Raw genomic sequence first — 14,634 nt, 5'->3', positions numbered from 1 at the left:
GCTTCACACACCCCTAGTATTAATTTCCAAATGAGTTTGACACCCTGCTTTAAATGAACGTGGGCTGCTGAAAAAGGGATATGCTTCGAGTGTACAAACATTCTAGAATTTTCCCCCCCACTTTTTGATGTACTAGTGCCTGGATTTGTTAACCCCCTGACGTATTGCTTTTTCTTTCAGACATCGGTGAAGGGTGGATGAACTGTGGGAAGCACCAGATCCAGTGGCAGTGAAGGTCACATGAACATCAGAGACTTCTTACATCAGAAACTGCCCTTGCTGTCTTCAAGCTAAGATTCTTCTGTTGCCATTTAGTGTTTTCCCCCCCTCACCATTCTTCCTGCACTCAGCCCACAATCCACCCTCTCTTCAACCATTTCTTTTTTTCCTTTCTCTTCCCCTTATCTAAATCAGTGATTCTCATGCAGGGTGTCGTGGCATCCTGGGGTGCCTCAAGATCCTTTCATGGAGTGCCACCCAATGCCAGCACTGTTAGTATGCAAACATGATTCACAAGATAAACTCAGAGATTTCAAAAAGCAATCTGTAGTGTCAAGAACATTCCAACCTGTTGTGATGTGATTTCTTTGCAACCAAAAAATTTCCCTATTCCTTTTCTATAGTCAAACAAATGATGAAAACTAAAAGGGTCAAATTTTGAGAGGGGTGCCTTGAGTCTATAGAAGTTGAGAACCCCTACTGTACACCCTTTCCCCTATTCTTCTTCCTACTGCTCATTTTCTTTTTTCCTCAGTGCGTCATCAGAAGATAATAAAAGTCACATAGAAATGCCAGGAAGTGGTATTTATATATCAAAAATAGGAAATAGGAGAGGCTTGTATATTTGAAAAACAAATCTCAAGTGTATAAAGACTACATGAAGGTTCCCCTTGCCCACTTTTATTTGCCTTTCTACTATTAGTCACACTCTCTTGCCAGCTCCATTCTTAAACTAAGTAGAAACTGTCAGGGGCAAAGCTTGTGTCAGGTCTCCATATCTGTACATCATATAACGCAGTGGAATCCTAATCTTGATTGATTAAACAGTGGAACAACAATCTATTATTTTTTGTAGCTATTATTAGATTAATAAGAGTAGTCAGGTATATCTCTGTGTGTTTTGATTTATGCTTCAATTTATAAAAGTTTTAAATAAGTATAGTACCTAGAGTGTAAGGCTGGGAATTTTGTGAATTAGTACCATATTTTCCTTCACGCCTCAGGCACCCAAACGAGAGATACACCCTATTGTTGGAAAGACAAAATGAAAGGGGGGAAAATAATAGATTTTTTCCAGAGTTATGGCTGCATACAGCAGGGGAAGAGCATAAGCATCTGTTCACTCATCCTCCATGTCCTGCTCAGGCAAAAAGCTACATTTTTAACCCTTCTTAGCTGAACTGTCAGCAGCTCTTGGCTATGCAGCTATCAGTTTGAAATGATAGCTGCTTCTGAAGGCTGGACTTCCTAGTCAGTTCTAGGATTTTGAAAAGTGCTAAAAAAAATCTGAAGGGTTGTGAAATGGGAGAAAGGAGACGAGGAATAGCTAACTTGCAAAATCTTCAGTAGAATTGCTGAAGAAAATGCAGCTTCTTTAGTAGAACATTAAGACCATTAAAAAGGAGAGTGGGTCTTTAACATCTACTGAGTGAAGAACACTAAGCAGGAATCAAGTAGAGTACAATAAAAAAATTTGACTCTCTTAGTGCTGCCTGAATAAAAATGCCACTGCTGCTATTCTGGGCATAAAATCAGCTCTCTCACTTAACACATGCAACCTGTTATGTTCCAGGGTATGGGCAGTCTATCTTAGGGGTTAGCTACCTGAAATGCAGGTATAGTTCAGAATGGCTCCTCAGGGAGCTGGGGTCAGGAGGGGGTCTGGTGTTGGAACTGGATTAGAAAGCTGTAACCAAAGCCAGGAGGAGTTGGGGTCAGAACCTGAAGCTGGAGGCAGGGTAAGCCACGGGTTAACTGGAATCAGAAGCCAAAAGCCAGAGCCAAAGGTCAAACCAGAATCAGGAGCAGGGAACCAGAATCAGGGAATGTCTAGGGTCTTACCAGAGTTGGAACCTGGAGTCAGAGGCATGAGTCAAAACCAGAAGATCAGTAAGGAAGCACATGGTAGGTCAGAAGTAAGAACTTCCATCATTCACCTTGCCTGGACAAGGAGATTGCAGGCTGGGACTAGCTTTTAAGGGTTGGATTAGGTGGGGCCTCTTGTCTATGGCTTCAGGGGATTGCCTGTCCTCATTGTCTCATTCAGACTATCTGGGACCAGACTGCTGTTCTGGGCTTGCTGCAGGTGGTGTTTGTTTTGGGGATGACTTCCCTTGATCTTTTGATTGGGATCAGCTGGGTCTGGCTTGGCCTCATGCCACACCCCAGTTTTGGAAGCATAATTCTGGGGGAAAATCTTTCTGTGATATGCAAGTAAATATAGCAAATCAGAAGAAATACAAATAAATCCTTTTCAATGGATTCTGAATCTGTCTTCTTTCTGCATACAGACAAACAGTATAATTGTTTACTTTTATTCCCATTTGAGTCTTCTGATCTAAAAATATTTGAGATCTTTTTTACTGGGCATAATTATGTACTTTCTGGTACTTGATCTATCCAATAAGTCAATACATCATGAATGATTCACTAGGTCAAATTCTCAGCCAGTATAAATTGTTAGTTCTAGTCTGTTATCTCTCTCTTTCCTTACAGTCCTTATATACAATAATAGAATGATAGAAAAATAGGTGTGGAAGGAACTTCAAGAGGTCATCCACTCCAACCCCTTGCTCAAACTAGGATTTCCTTTCTGCCATCCCAGACAGTTGTTTGTCTAACCCTCACTTAAAAAAACCTCCGATAATGAAGACTGCACAACCTAAGCAATCTGCTCAAGTGTTTAACCACTGCAATATTTAACCACTCCTGTATTGAAATTTAAACCTATTACTCTTTACTATGTCTCCTTTGCACAAAGAGAACAATTGAACACTACCTTCTTTATACTATTTCTTTTTGTGTTTGAAATTTAGATACACAACATACCATATATATCAGCAGACATCTAATGAACATTTTATACAACATAAAACCATTTTCAGGAGCCAAATATCTGTGGGGTTTAAAAGCGTTTTTATAACAAGGTAATAATGATAAAGCTTAATGTGCTAGGAAGCCTTATCAGAGATTCTGTCATCATAAAAGGGTCCTATAAAAATAGTTATACAATAAAGGGAGACTAACAACGTCTAACTGCTTCTGAGGTGTTTATAGTGGGCTGGAATATAGTGAACTTCATGAATAGGCACAAGCTTTGAAAAAACCAAAATCTGGACCTCATCTTGTAGCTGAAAAGATACCGTTTATAAATCTTTGGAGTATGAACTTTCAACAGTTAAAGTAAGTTTAAAAGAGATTGAGTACAAGTTGAGAATAAACCTTGTGCAAATAGCTCCACTAATGAAGAAAAATATACTTATCTGATGTAGCTTAATCTCTGATTTATGGATATTTTATCTCATCTCCAAAAACTAATTGCAGAATATCCTGTTATGATCTGTAGTGTTCTTGGATCCAAAGGGTAATATTGTGAAAAAATACTTATTGTCAAGGGTAATTACCAAGAAGAGGAAAGTTGAATAGAGAGCTATTGATGAAGAAAGAAAGTATTGGTAAACCATATACTTATGAGAAGTACTACACTTTAGAATAAGCCTTTATATCATAATAGCTTAATGATTCAGTTTCCAAGAGTTAGTTTTTTTAAACTCTCTTATTCATGAAATGAATGGTACCTATAGCTTCTCTAAACATATGTTAACAGAGCCATTTTAACCTAAGATATTGTCGAGTCGTGATTTTTTTAAATGCCATTTTTTCCACAAATAAAGCTCTTTGAAGACTATATATACTGCATTAGTGGACAGATTTCTGTTGCTACTAGACGCATATTTTGTTTCTATTATTTTATCTTTAAAATCCATTGCCAAGAACATATAGCTCTTCATTTTAGTCTGGATTAAAACATCATCCCAACAAATTTCTATTGTTGCTTCTGTTGCAACAGAAGGGAGTGGGAAAGCAGGAGAGGGAGACAAAAGGAAAGGGGTAGGAGAAGGACAAGGGAGGTAAGAGGGTTAAGAGCAGAGCATGGGTAAGAGGGGAAAAAGACACGAGTTTAGGAGGACAGCAACAGTTGAAACAACAGGAGCTATGGAGGTATGGACAAGAGCAGAATGGCATAGGAAGGTATACAGAATAGAGCAGTAGGATCAGTAATCACAAAGTTCACTTCCCTTATAGATTCTTTCCTTCACTTACCTTATTCCTGGCTCTTAACAACCCCCCTTTGCTGTCTAACAAAAAGCTGTGAAACCAACTGGCAAAGCGTGTGTCACCACCCTTCACGGGAGGTTGACCTACATAGAAGACAACAGACTTACTGCTACTATTACTCAGTTCAAGTAATAAAATATGCTGTGGCTCTAATGATATCAAGCCTGAAATTGACTTAAGTGCAGGGTTAACATTATTCCATAGGATGAATATTTTATATTTATTTTTTATAAACCTATGAAATCACATTTAGAAACATTTAAAGAACTTTATTAAAGTCACAAAAGCGAGCACTTTGAATCATCAACTTTTTGCAAATGCGTTATGATACAGTCTTTAAACACATGATCATAACTCATTTTAACTCATTCTGTGCACAGGATGGATATTACTCTATTAATGAATCTAGTTTGTGTGAGGAATAAGGCACTGTAGGGCCCCTGAATCATTTGCTACAGAGGTAGAAACATGTACAATAATCATACAGGGGATAAGACAGTGGCAGGACTATAGTTAAGGTGCTGGAATACTGTCCTGGAGCAGTAGATTTTATCCTTGCCTTTGCCACAGAGATCCTATGTAATGCTTGTGTTATTCTCAAAAGAACAAAGAGTTAAACTTATAGAACAATAAAGCATATTTATTCAGAGAGCCCTAGTCTGTTGATCTGTTACTCCCTCTGCTTCCTTCCTTCCATTCCTGGGCAAATGTAACAACTTAGGCAGACAGGGTTCTTTAGGTAAATATTAGACCAACTAAAATAGTTGGAAAAATTCTTCTTGGTAAGCTTTTGTGTACAAACACTAGGCCTGTGCGAATAGGGAAGTATTTTATTTGGATTTGGCTGATTTGCAGGATGGTGATTCGATTCTGAGATTTGGATTACTGTCCTGAATTGATTCAGCCTGATGTCCTGACTCGTTTCAGCTGAATCAGCTTCAGGAGATTCAGTGCCGATCTGGAGAGATTCAGCGATTTGGATCTGCTGGGGAGAGGCTGCCACAGCAGGCTGGCTGCAGGTTCTCTTGCAGCTCCTCTGGCTGTGCCTGCCTCTTCCTGGGTGGGGGAAGCCGTGGGAAAATCCCCCTTGGCTGCCCTGCCTGGCCTTATTCTCCTTCCAGCCCCAGGCTAGTCCTAGCACATTGGGGAGAAAAAAAGCCCCACACTCACTGGCTCCAGCAGTGGCAATTAGGGGCCTCTGGGTAAGCCCCGCCATACAATGCAGGCCATTGGGGGCAGTGGGGATTGTCTCCCCCACCTGGCACCCGTGCAGCAGCTGCCCCATGGCCTGGGTGTAGCGTGGCTCAGCTGACACATGGAGCATGTCTCCCCAAGTAATGTGCCCCACTGCCTCCAGCTGGGTAGCTTGTCCCAGCCCCAGCCCTTCCCGCCCCCATGCCCCTTTTCTTCCCCCTCCCCAACCCCAACAGACTTACCAGCTGGAGGCAGCTGTGTCAGCTGCCTGTTTAGTCTATGGCCAAATCTCTGAAGCAGCTGAAGCTTTTCCAAATTGATTTGGATGCTTCAAATTGATTCAGAGCTTTTAATTAGTCTCCCAATATGATTCAGATTCGGAGATTCAGTCCTGAATCAGGCCGAATCTCCTCTGCGTTGAATCAGCTACTGAAGCTTTGCACAGCCCTAACAAACACCCTCTGTCAGGCTGAGGAAGCATCTGCAGTTGATTTTTGCTCTTCCTCAATGGAATAGAATAGAAGCCAGAGGCCAGTCAGCATGCAAAAGAGCCAGTAAGAGAAAATGCAAATTGAGGTAATCAATGCATGAAAAACAGGTGTGGGGGGGGGGGCAGGAAGGGGTATGAATACCTGGTGGTAAGAATATAGCTGGTAAATAGTAGAGAGGTTACCTGGGGTATCAGATGTTAGGCAGGTTAGAATGTGTAATAAATCTAATGTCTATATTTAGTCCATGATTTTTTGTTTCCAGTAGTTGATGAAGTGGTTTGTAGGCTCTTCTGCGAAAGGTGTTTTGTAAATTCTCTTTGAGGATTAGAACTGAGAGATTGGAGAAAGAGTGGTTTTCTTGTGAGAAACGTGTCCCCACAGGTAAATGGGTATTCTTGACTTTGATAGATTTTCAGCGTGCATTCATTTTGGTATACAGTTGTTGTTTGGTCTCTCCTTTGTGTTTTCCATCAGGGCATTTTGTGTACTGTATGAGATACATTACATTTCTGGATGTGCAGGTGTAAGATCCTGGAATGTTGATGTTAGCTTTTAGGTACAAATACAAATAGACAAACTGCAGATGCTTCTTTGGCTTGCAAAGAATAATTTTTCCAACTATTTTAGTTGGTCTAATAAAATATATCGTATTTACCTAAAGTACATTGTATGCCTATGAACTTAGACCAACATGGCTACAACCTATACCCCATGAAACAACTTATATATAACACTCTTCAAGGGATCCACACATCTTCCCCTCTTTACATGTAACATACCCCATGTAATACTAACATTAGAAGTCTAGTTCAACCGATTGTTAAAGCACATTTTAACAGGTCTCTGTTAGTCTTTGTGTTAGCATTTTAGCTCTAAGGGATCTTCTTAGTTTCTCTGCATTCTCAGTCCCTATTGTTTCAGTTCTTGTTTGGTTTCCTTGTTCAGATGTCTCTACTTCTGTGTCATTTTCAATCTCCTCTGTTGCTCCTTGTTGCTTTGTTGGTAGCTCCATTTCCTTTGGTAAATCTTGTGATGCTGCTTCTTTTCTCTCCTTTATGAGCTGCAAGTATTGTCTGTTCCTTGTTAATACCTGTCTTTTGGGTGTGACTACTTTATAAGATCTGGGAGCTACTTGATGGGAAACTAGTGCTTTTTGTTTCCAGATTTGTCCATCTGAAATAAGCATCATAACTTTGTTGTGCAGTTGTGGTAACACCCTGGAACTCCTATCAAAGTGCCATTTTTGTTTGAGTTTGTCAATTTTTTTAATGTTTTCATGTTTTGATTTTTACCTGGCTTAGCAGGAAACTCTTCAGTAAACTAAATCACAAAAAGGAACCTTATAAGAAGTGGAAACTTGGACAAACAACTGGGGTGAAGTATAAGAGTATTGCTCAGGCATTCAGGGATGAAGTCATGAAGGCCAAACTGCAACTGGAGTTGCAGCAAGCAAGGGATGTGAAGTGTAACAAGAAGGGCTTCTAAAAGTATGTTGGTAGCAAGAGGAGGATCATGGAAAGTGTGGGTCCCTTACTGAATAGGGGAAGAAACCTTGTTACAGAGGATGCAGAAAAACCTGAAGTGCGCAATGGCTTTTTTTGCTCAGTCTTCACAGGCAAGGTCAGCTCCCAGACTACTGCATTGGACAGCACAGCTTAAGGAGGAGGTGAGCAGCCCTCACTGGTGACAGAACAAGTTAGGGACTATTTAGAAAAGCTAGATGTATACAAATCCATGGGTCCAGATGGGATGCACCTGAGGGTGCTGAGGGAATTGGCTGATGTGATTGCAGAGCCACTGGCCATCATCTTTGAAAACTCATGGTGATCAAGAGAGGCCTGAAATGATTGTAAAAGGGTAAACATAGTGCCCATATTTAAGAAAAGGAAAAAGGAGGATCGTGGGAACTACAGAGCAATCAGCCTCAACTCAGTCCCTGGAAAAATCATGGAGAAGATACTCAAGGAATCCTTTTGCAAGCACTTGGAGGAGAAAAAGGTGATCAGGAACAATCAGTATGGATTCATCAAGGGCATGTTATGTTTGACCAACCTGATCATCTTCTATGGTGAAGTGACTGGTTTTGTGGATGCAGGGAGACCGGTGGATGTGGTGTATCTTGATTTTAGAAGGCTTTTGATACAGTCTCCCACAACATGTTCATAGGCAAGCTAAAGAAGTATGGGCTGGATGAATGGACTGTAAAGTGGATAGAAAACTGGCTGGAGCATCAGGCTCAGAGGGTAGTAAGCAATGGCTTGATGTCTAGTTGGCAGCTGGTATCAAGTGGAGTGCTCCAGGGGTTGGTTCTGGGACTGGTTTTGTTCAATGTCTTCATCAACAACCTAGAAGGTGGCATAGAGTGCACCATAAGCAAGTCTGCAGATGACACCAAGCTGAAAGGAGTAGTAGATATGTGAGCATGCAGCTCCCCTCCCAATAATTTTTTCTCCCTCTGCCTATGCAGCACCTGACCCTACCCCATGACCAGCCACACTCCCTCCCTTACTGCATGGGTTCAATTTGCACCCCGCCTTTAAAAACAAGGAAAAAAAATCAAGGGGTACATGAGCTGAAAGTTTGAGACTAAAGGGGTACACTTGTTAAAAAAGATTGAAACTCCCTGACCTCGACAAATTGGAGGATTGCGCCAAAAGAAATTGCATGAGGTTCACAAAGGACAAGTGCAAAGTCCTGCACTTAGGACAGAACAATAGCATGCACCAGTATAGGCTGGGGACAGACTGGCTGGGCAGCAGCTCTGCAGAAAAGGACCTGGGGTTTACAGTGGACAATAAGCTGAATATAAGCCAGGAGTGTACTCTTGTTGCCAAGAAGGCTAATGGCATACTGGGCTACATTGGTAGGTGTGTTACCAGTAGGTCAAGAGAAGTGATTGTTCCCCTCTATTCACCACTGGTGAGACCACATCTGGAGTACTGTGTTCTGTTTTGGGCCCCCCACTACAGAAAGGATGTAGATAAATTGGCGAGAGTCCAGTGGAGGGCAACAAAAATGGTGAGGGGGCTCGGGCACATGACTTATGAGGAGAGCCTAAGGGAACTGGGCTTATTTAGTTTAGAGAAGAGAAGACTGAAAGGGTATTTAATAGCAGCCTTCAACTACCTGAAGGGCATTCAAAAGAGGATGGAGCTAGACAGATGACCATTCAGTGGTGGCAGATGACAGAATAAGGAACACTGGTCTCAAGTTGCAGCAAGGGAAGTTTATGTTCGATATTAGGAAGAATTTTCTCACTAGGAGGCTAGTAAAACACTGGAACAGGTTACTCAGAGAGGTGGTGGACTCTCCATCCTTGGAGGTTTTTAAGACCCGGCTAGGCAAAGCTTTGGCTGGCATGATCTAGCTGGGGATGGTCCTGCTTTGAGGAGGGAGTTGGACTAGATGACCTCCTGAGGTCCCTTCCAATCCTAATTTTGTATGATTCAATGATTCTGATGATTATCCAAAAAATTTGGAAGCCTGGTTTTGAGTTTCCTGTTAAACAGCATTTCTACTAGGGACAATCTATATTTCATGTGTGTTGCCCTGTAATAAGAGGGACAGGTAAACATTAGTGTGTGAATCTGTAGTTTTTTCAACAACTTCTTCACTATTTGTCAGCACTGTACCTGGATTCCTGGTGGCCCTGGGCCAACTTTTAGCATAGGGCCCCCCTTTGCCAATGATAATGATAATAATAATAATAATAAAAACCATTTTCCAATTACCATTTTCAGGGCCCCTTGCTGTCTGGGCCCCAGGTGGCTGCCTGGTTCACCCATGCCTGTGTCTGGCACTGCTATTTGGACTCCATTTTCCACCAGGTATTTAGAATTTGAAGCGCTGTGACAGAATCCATATTTGTCCTGCAAACTCTTTAAAATCAAGACAGTTGCACTGAGGCCCATTGTCTGTTCTTACAATTTGTAGCATCCCATGTCTAGCAAAATTCCATTTAATACAAGTTATGACATGGTTTGATGTTGTGCTTTCAAGCAATACAATTTCAGGATAGTGACAATAATCCGGCACTAATACCTATTTTTTTCCTGCATGCATGAATAAGTCAATGCTCATTTGATACCACGGAACTATGGGCTCCTTCATGACTATCATGGCCTTTTTTTCCTTTGCACTCTGTACTTTAGGCACATTGTGCAAGCTTTACAGCATCTTCTATATGTCATCATTTATATACATTAGGCCAATACAGAACACCCCTTGCTCTCCTTTTGCATTTTTCAGTCCCTAAATAACACTCATGTTATTCTGTAACATGTCTGTTTTTAGCACGGCTGGAAAAACAAGTCATGAGCCTTTGAACAAAATGCCATCCAGGACTGAGAGGTCTTCCTTGAACTGAGAGTAGGGGCTAGGTATATGTTTTCCAGGCTAACCGGCACAAATGGCTGTTACCACATTTTGCAATATGGTGTCCTGAGCAGTAGCTTCTGCAATTCATGCCCACATTTTATCTGTGACCAGAATCACACTTTAATTAGATTAATATGTACTACTCATGAGTCTGGAATTCTGTCATTTTCCATTGTGTCATATGCTCTAGACAACATATGTGCAATAAGTAGATGCTGTCCTGTGTGTATTGTATGTGTAGAGCATACATTTGCAGCTGAAAGAAAAGTTTCTGTAATCTGGGTGGCATGTCTGATAACCCTTTCTTTGCTATAGTTACCACAGGTTTATAATTAGTTTCAGCTATCACAGGCTTCCCATAGATGAATATGGGAATTTCTTACAGCCATATACCAGAGCTAAACTTTCTTTCTCAGTTTATGCATATAGACAATCTGACTTAGAAGTGCACTAGATGCATATGCTACTTGTCTACAGCTATCCCTGTGTTTTTGAAGCAAAGCTGCTTTTAGAAGCATCTGTTGACAATTTAATGGGTCCTTTAGGGTCATCGTATTTTAATACTAGCGATTTCATTATTTTTTCCTTCAAGTTTTTAAATTTAGCTTCCTGTTCATGTTCCCGTATCCACTGAACATTCTTTTGTAGGAGTGATCTAAGGTGTTTGGTCTGCTCTGTTAAGTTATGTTGATATTTCCCAACAAAATTAATAATTCCCAGTAATCTCTGCACTCCTTCCTTATCTATTGGGGGAGGCATGTTTGTAATGGCTTTAAGCCTTGCCGGATCAATTTGCCTACCTTTCTTTGAGAGCTTTTCTCCTAGATAGGTTATTTCATTGACCCTGAATTTGTATTTTTGTTTGTTCAGTTTCAAACCTGCTCTGTGAGCTCTTTCTAGTGTTTTTCTTAGACTCAAGTCATGTTCTTTCACAGTATTTCCTCAAACTAATACATCAACAATATAAACCATAGTTCTATGAAGACCTTTGAAAACTTGTTGTACCTTCCTGTGAAATACTTCAGATGCAGAACATAGTCCAAAAGGAAGCCTATGAAATCAATACCTTCCAAAGGGTGTATTAAAGGTACTTAATCTAATGCTATTCTTTTCTAGGGAACATTCCAAAACCCAGAAGAGACATCCAAAGTGGAGTAATATTTAGCTTTTGCCATGCTACTAAAAACTTCTTCCCTGGTGGGAGTGGGAAAATGCTCCCTTTTAATGTAGCTGCTTAGGAACCAGACACAGTCTCAAGGATCCATCATTTTTTCATTTTATCACCAGTGAATGAACCCAAGCAGCTGGTTGCTCTACTTTTTCTATTAGGTCCATGTTAACCAACTTATCTAATTCCTTTTTCAGTTTCTCCCTTAGTTTAAGGGAAACATTTCTTTGACCATGTATAGTATATTAATTCTGTCTTGTACTCAGATGACAGTTTCCCTATGCCTTGAAACACATCATAAAACTCTTCTTTTATGTTCTTGCTTTCTAGTCCCTCAATACCATCCATTCTCTTAATCTGACCTAGAGTTTTACATCTTTGCAACCCAATAGTTGGCACTAGCTTTCCTGGGACTGTTACAAACTGAACTTTTACTATGTAACCATCGTGTCTAACATGCAGTGTGCAAACACCCTTGGTTGCAATCAAGTTGCCATTATATGCTCTAAATTTCACTTTCTTATTCTCACAGTACACAGGTTTTGTTTTCATTTTTGAATAATCTATTCTGGTATTACCTGTGCCTTTTTATCTAATTTGAAAGTTATCATTAGTCCATTGGTGTCCTGTTCTCAGAAGAATGAACTTCTTGCTTTGTGCCAATGAGGAATTCTTCCTCTTCCTCATTGCATAGAGAATGCACCTGCTGTTTCTTGTGCAGTATACCCTGCTCCTTTCTGCAAACTCTTGCAAAGTGGTTGAATCTTTTGTGTTTGTTGCAGTGCTTACCAAATGCAGGGCATTGCATGGGTTTGGGGTAACCCCCACAGCATCTGCAACTGGCCATTGTTTCTTCAAGCAGTTCTCTTTGGCCTCTGCTTGTCTGCTTAACAGTGAGGTCCTCTATATTATTTGTGTGTTGCCTTAGGTTTTTGCAGTCTTGTAATCCTGTCTAGTTCAGTTTATTCTGTTTTTTCCTTCAGCTTCTGCAGCCTGGCATTTGTTATCTCAGCTGCTTGACACAGTCTAACTGTCTTTTCCAAATTAAGCTCAGGATCCTTTAGCAGTCTTTTCCTTGTATCCCTTATACCTAATACTAGTTGGTTTCTGATTATGGACTCTTAGTTCTCCAGAGTTGCATGTCTGGTTCAGCAGTCTGAGGTCTTTGACAAACTCCTCTATTGTCTCACATTCTTTCTGCTGTCTCATGTGGAAATTATATGGTTCAAAGGTTTCATTTTGTTTAGGTATACAATATTCCTCAAACTTTTTTTTACCATGCCATAGCTTTTCTGTCCTGCTTCTGACAGTTGTAGGCTATTATAAAGAGATGGAGCTTCAGAGACTGCTATGTTTAAAAAACAGCTACCTTGAGGGAAGGATCTTCCTTCTCTGTAGCTCCAGTGGCTGTCATGTATATGGTGAAGCTGTGCTTAAATTTCTTCCAGTTTTCTGCTGCATTGCTATTTGACTCCTCTTGAATTCTGAGATGCTCCATTTTGCTATCTTTCTTTGTATCCCACTCCTCAGACCATGTGTTGTTCTCAAAAAAACAAGGAGTTAAACTTATAGAATGAGACAGCTTATTTATTCAGAAAGCCTTAGTCTGCTGATGTGCTGCTCCCTCCAGTTCCCTCCTTCCATTCCTGGGCAAATGTTACAACTCATACAGAACAGTCTTAAAGGTATCCACACAATGCTGGCAACCACTCATGAGTTCCCCTCATTTTCTGAGGGCCCAGCATGGTACAACTGAAAACTTATTTGCAAAAATACTGAGCCCTCACAATTCTACAAAGAACCATGAAGTACTGCAAAATTCTGAATTTCAAAAACATGCACTGGGTTCCTTACATTATGGAGCCAAAACTTAGCTGCCACTCCTGGTAATTCTGGTTTTAATCTTTATGGATTTGTTTTGTATATATAAAAAAAGACAATAATCCCACCTTCACTTATTGGAGTGTTCCAGAGATAACTTCATTAATATTTGTAAAGAACGACATGAAGGCACCATGGAAAAATCTATGCAGAAATTAGTAACTCTGTATTCATTGCAGAGAGGGATAATGTCAGTACATAATGTGTGGAGCTAAAATTTCAGTGACAAGTATAAAGAAAAATATTGCTTAGCTGCCTATCCATCCTGAGCACTGAATGAGGCAGGGATTTTTGTGGAAAAAAATTGTATGTGATTATGGGACAGACAATCAACCTGGTTTACAGCAGTGAAAGCTGTGCAAACTGTGCAGTAGACAGGGTCCTGAATTGCTCAGGGATTCCCACTGCCTTATGATTATGTTCAGTGGCGATGTATACGGGGTGCATGGGGGTGCACATGCACCCCCTGAGAGCTCTGATGCGTCCCCCCTGTCAGGCTGGACTCCCCACTTAGGTGACAGGCCAGGGAGTGGGAGTGCCAGCTGGGGACTGGGATCGCCGGATGAAGCTGCTGCTTCTGCTTCTGGCACTGGATGAAGTGGCCACTTCCAGGTGTGTGTGACTGGTCACAGGTGGACCCTGACTGGTTGCTGTGGGGGCTTGTGCTCCCCCCGACTAAGGTGGCACCAGTCACCCATGATTATGTGTTAGTATCATTATTGAGTAAAGAGCAGGGACACAAAATTGAACCTTTGCACAGAGCCCTCAAAAAGGTAAAACCAAGCCTCTGTGTGCAAGGCAACCTTAATTCTAATATTTACTAACGTGAAAGTGGTTGGTTAAAACTATTCTTAATAGAGGGGAACCATAGAGAGTATATAGTGAGAAATTGGTGGTAACATGAGGCTTGAACTAAGATGTGGGGAGAAGTGGGCATGTTAGAAGTGAGAAATAGGCTGCAATTGGACCTAGACAGGTTACAGGGGTGGGTGGATGAGAACAGGATGGGATTCAACACTGACAAGTGCAAGGTGACGCACCTGGGGAGGAAGAACCAGCACCATACCTACAGGCTGGGGAACGCCCTTCTCGTCAGTGCAGAGGCAGAAAAGGATCTTGGAGTCATCATTGATGCCCATATGAACATGGGCTGGCAGCGTGGGGAAGCAGTCAGGAAGGCCAACC

Source organism: Crocodylus porosus, unplaced genomic scaffold (assembly GCF_001723895.1).
Source record: "Crocodylus porosus isolate Cpor-Errol unplaced genomic scaffold, CroPor_comp1, whole genome shotgun sequence".
NCBI classification, from domain to species: domain Eukaryota; kingdom Metazoa; phylum Chordata; order Crocodylia; family Crocodylidae; genus Crocodylus; species Crocodylus porosus.
Note: the sequence above shows the minus strand (reverse complement) of the source record.